The following is a 5,357-nucleotide window of genomic DNA, read 5'->3' as shown; positions in this document are numbered from 1 at the left end:
AGGACGGATGTCCACCGTTTCAACATCCGTTGCATTGAATTTGCATCATTTCTTAAGGCATGGTGCGGGAGCCACCGTGGTGCAATGGTTAGCATGCCCGCCTTGCATACACAAGGTCGTGGGTTCGATTCCTGCTTCGACCGAACACCCACAAGTTTTTCAGCGGTGGATTATCCCACCTCAGTAATGCTGGTGGAATTTCTGAGTGTTTCAATGCTTCTTTAGTGGTTTCACTGCAATTTGGAACGCCGTTCGGACTCGGCTATAAAAAGGAGGTCCCTTGTCATTGAGCTTAACATGGAATCGGGCAGCACTCAATGATAAGAGAGAAGTTCACCAATGTAGTATCACAATGGACTGAATAGTCTAAGTTAGCCTGATACATAGGGCTGCCACTTAACCTAAGGTATGGTGCGAATTCAGTGTTTTGGGTGTGAATTTAGAAATTTTGTGATATTTTGACAAATAAACAATTTTTAAGATTTGTTATGATTTTTAATGCTATAACGCTTGTCTGGGACGTTTGACACCAAATATTTTCAAAAGTTCGCAATTTTTCTAGAGAGGATTTAGCATTGTTTTTGGCAAAATTTAAATAATTTTATTGATTCTTAAACTTTTTTTATCCTATTTGAAACAAAAAAATGTTACATTTTCCATTACAAATATGAAAAAAGCGAGTTATAAAAATGTACTCAAATGAACTTCCTATGCTGTTAAAATAAAGAACATCTTTGGGAGGAAATTTTTGGAAGTGCTTTTAAAGTTGTTCCTTTAGAAGAACTTCCAAATTTTTTTGCTGGGTATATAAAAAATGGGCCTGTTATGTTTTTAATAAATAAATATGTTACTTAATAAATAAAATTTTATATTAACCCTCTAATGCCCAAGCCCGCCTTTAGGCGGTATTGATTTAATAAGGAAGCTTTTGGTAAAACACACCTTAAGACAACCAAAATGAGCAAAATAAAAAGAAAACTTATTTGAAACTATTCAAGAGGCTTTGCAGCATATGCTGAATTTTACCGTATAAATTGTTCTTGCTTAGTTCTCTTGCTTTTGTGTCGTTAAAATTGAAAATTGAATCAGCTGGCAAAAAAATTGGGGCATTAGAGGGTTAAATTGAAACTCAAACCGAAATGTATAGCGCAAAGTCCCGAACTTCGGCAACCTTCATCTGGCAACCCTAAATTTAAACCATATCGGCTGAAATTTGTTCCTCCATGAGGGTTTAGAAGTGAAATCTGACAAATGGTTTACATGGAGGTTGTATATAATTATGGACCGATTTCGATCAATGGTTAGGTTAGGTGGTAGGCTCAATTAGACTATTCAGTCCATTGTGATACCACAGTGGTGAACTTCTCTCTTATCACTGAGTGCTGCCCGATTCCATGTTAAGCTCAATAACAAGGGACCTCCTTTTTACGAACGGCGTTCCAAATTGCAGTGAAACCACATAGAGAAGCTTTGAAAAACTCAGAAATTCCACCAGCATTACTGAGGTGGGATAATCCACCGTTGAAAAACTTTTTGGTGTACGGAAGCAGGAATCGAACCCACGACCTTGTCTATGCAAGGTGGGCATGCTAACCATTGCAGCTATGGGAAAGATCCAAAAGTGTAAAAAATGGGTGCCACATGAAAAAAAACGCTCATTTCATACCGGTTTAAACGGTGATACGGTCAAAATTTGGTCAATATAAACTTGACGTATTTCATTCAATTTTGCATTTAACACCCCTCATGTTGAAGGTGTTTGTGTGTAGAATGTTGCTCCTATTTTGATTTTGGAATTCACTCTTCAGTTGTCAAAATGCCGTCCAAGCAAGAAGAGCAGCGTATCAATTTTGCTCGCGCATCGCGAAAATCCGAGCTACTCGCACGCAAAGCTGGCAAAATCGCTAAAAGTTGCCAAATCAACCGTTACAAATGTAATTAAAGTGTTTGGGGAACGTTTGTCGACAGCCAGGAAGTCTGGATCGGGGGGAAATCGAAAACCGGAAGCCCCTGAGACGACAAAGAGAGTTGCCGGTAGTTTCAAGCGAAACCCTAACCTCTCTCTCCGAGATGCCGCAAATAAGCTGGGTGTATCGTCTACAACCGTGCATCGAGCCAAAAAACGAGCCGGACTATCGACTTACAAGAAGGTAGTAACTCCAAATCGCGATGATAAACAAAAGACGACGGCCAAAGCGCGATCGCGGAGGCTGTACACGACGATGCTGACGAAGTTTGACTGCGTGGTAATGGACGACGAAACCTACATCAAAGCCGACTACAAGCAGCTTTCGGGACAGGAGTTTTATACGGCAAAAGGAAGGGGAAAGGTAGCAGATATTTTCAAGCACATAAAACTGTCAAAGTTCACAAAGAAATATCTGGTTTGGCAAGCCATCTGTACCTGTGGCTTGAAAAGCAGCACTTTCATAGCTTCCGGGACTGTCAACCAAGAAATTTACGTGAAAGAGTGTTTGAATAAACGTCTGCTGCCTTTCCTGAAGAAACACGGTTGTTCCGTACTGTTTTGGCCGGATTTGGCATCTTGCAATTACGGTAAAAAGGCCATGGAGTGGTACGCCGTGCAGGTGGTTCCCAAGGACAAGAACCCTCCCAACACGCCAGAGCTCCGCCCAATTGAGAAATACTGGGCTATTGTCAAGCGGAACCTAAAGAAGACCAAAAAACTGCTAAGGACGAGCAGCAGTTCAAGGCAAACTGGCTTTCTGCGGCGAAGAAGGTGGACAAGGTGGCTGTATAAAATCTGATGGCAGGTGTCAAGCGTGAGGCCCGGCAATTCGGATTTGGAAAAGCGAAAGCCTAACTGAATATTTTTCCTGAATTTTATACTAATTGAACTTAAAAAAGAAATTTAATTTGATTTTTTAAATAAACGATTTCACCGATTTACACGCGTGTTCCCTTGACCAAATTTTGACCGTATCACCCTTTACCTGCATATCAAAAGATCGAAATTTGATTCAATTTTTTTACCATTGCCAGAACAAAAAAATAACAAAATTAAGTTAGCTTCACAAAAATATTTTTGAGGATTTCAAAGTAAAAAGTGAATTGTGTAGTATTATATCTTATGGACTCATACCTTTTTTTTATATTCTTCTTCCGATTTGAGGATGATATGCATATAAAATTAAAACTGCGACAAATAAGGGATATGATTAACTAAGTGTCGTTGTTTGATTTGGAATAAGTTCGTGGGTTCGAAGTGGTGTGCACTTTTTGAAAAAAGTCGCCTTTTTGCAGGTTTAAACGAAGATTTTCGACGAATTAAGCGTTCAATTGGTTGCTTGGAGAAATACAGTGGGGAACAAAACCGAGTGCATGTTTTCACCTTTTGCAATCTTTTTTAGTTAAGCTCCCAAAGATTGGACCGTTGATGACTGGAAATAAGTTATATGGTCAGATAAAACAAAAATAAACCACTTTCCATCCGAACACCACGTCAAGCAAACCGAACATGACTCTGCGCAGTGGTTCCAAATCGCTTTTTTGGAAATAATTCTGCAACTTTTGAACGGATAAAGATATCAACATAATTTTTTCTGTGTCTGAAAGCTGAAGTGTTTTCCTCCTTGCAAATTTGTGGGTTCCTAGTGGGTCCACGGGCTGACCTGTAGGCGTTGAAAGTTGGTCACCACGGAGGTATGAAATTTTGTTTTAGCTGTCAACTCCGCAATTTTCAACCGATTTCGATGATTTTTTTTTTTGCAAAATATGGACAAGTGGGGTCAGTATGAACCTACACAAAAAACTTTTCTGATTCAATCACGAAATTAATTGATCCAATTAATTTTTTAATTGAAATGTCTTCAATCACGAAAATTATAGTACCAATCACAGTTTTAATTGGGCATCAAAAAATTCTTGATTAAAAAAATGATTGATTTCATTACCAAATTTCAATTATTTTTTTAATTGATTCAATTAAAAATTTAATTGATGTTGATCGCAAAACTCAATTAGTTTTTTAATTAAAAAAGGTAAATATTTTCAATTACTTTCTGAATTGGCTTAGAGTTTTTATTTGGAGTAACAATTGATTGTTTGAAATACATTTTTAATTATAAAATAAAAAAAATGTTCATCACTTTTTATACCCTCCACCATACACTGGTAGAAAAAGTTTCGTTAATACGATGAATTTCTACGTTGTATTAACGAAATTCTTCATTAAAAGTCAGCCAACGTAGCATTTCGTTATAACAACGTAATTTTACGTTATATTTACGAAACACTTTGTGGAATACATTTCATAGTATTAACGAATAATTACGTTGCTATTACGTAGCCTTTTCGTTGTATTAACGAATATTATTCGTTGTATGAATGAAATTTATTCGTTGTATGGGTGCAGCTTATACGTTGTATGAATGAAAATTATTCATTGTATGAATGAAAGGCGAACGTTGTATAAATGAACATAAACGTTATATTAATGAAACCCAACCAATTAGCGCATTTGAGTGTAGTAATTGGTAGTGTATTATTTTTTGTTAAGATCTTTGAAATATGGTTTACAGTAAGAAATAATATATAATGATAAATTAAGTAATATAATAAACATATATTGTGACTTTCACTTAAGAAAAAAAAGCCTCTTATTTCTAAGATCAAAAAATGATAATCGTATCACCGTGTCCATTTATCCAATTTTTGTGCAACCAAGGTTCATCACCGTAATTGTTCCGCCTTCCTCATCTGAAAGTTCACTTCCCCGGGGCATTTTCACTAAAGATTAAAAATGTACACTATATTTCTTGCGAATATACAAAAAACACCAATTTAACTCACCTCACCCATCTATGTTTATTATTCACAACGAAACTGTAATGAGCGTGTGCACTCTTCAGCGAAAAGAACGTAAATGTTGTTAATGTTTGCCCATCAGACAAGTTTTCTGTTGAACTTTTTACCGTTTGTTTTTCAAGACGCACACATGTGCTTATTGCCATACTAAGATGTGTATGTATCAATTACATACACGCTAGAGAGAGTATGAAGAGACGTTTTAGAGAGAGAGAGAGAGAGTAAGGAGAGGCAGAAATACTCAAACTCCCATTCGTATTATTAATGAACATATTTCATTAATATGACGAAATATAACAATTTAAAATTTATTTTTTAACGAGCCATATCATTATATTAACGATCGATTTCGTTTTATAAATGAAATTTTCAATTCCAGTTTCAGAGTATATAAAACGACTGTTTAGTTTAAAAGTTTCCAAAAGTTACTCTCTATGTGCAAATGATTATAATAATTTCATCTTGGAAAATTTTTTTATTCTAATTCTTGAAAAAATTACAAAGTTAATATTCGTAATATTAACGAAACG

General features: G+C 36.1%; 1 long non-coding RNA gene across 1 annotated transcript; it reads right to left on the bottom strand.

Annotated features, from left to right (window-relative positions):
* Window positions 1-4,471: 4,471 nt before the first annotated feature.
* Window positions 4,472-4,970, bottom strand: LOC142241708 (uncharacterized). Its single transcript, XR_012723771.1, has 2 exons — window positions 4,813-4,970; window positions 4,472-4,749 (listed from the first exon to the last, which is right to left on the bottom strand). It is a non-coding gene; the product is annotated as an uncharacterized LOC142241708 (long non-coding RNA).
* Window positions 4,971-5,357: the final 387 nt, after the last annotated feature.

This window comes from Haematobia irritans, chromosome 5 (genome assembly GCF_050003625.1).
Source record: "Haematobia irritans isolate KBUSLIRL chromosome 5, ASM5000362v1, whole genome shotgun sequence".
In the NCBI taxonomy this organism is placed as follows: Eukaryota; Metazoa; Arthropoda; class Insecta; order Diptera; family Muscidae; genus Haematobia; species Haematobia irritans.
Note: the sequence above shows the minus strand (reverse complement) of the source record. Positions and strands in the feature narration are given on the sequence as shown.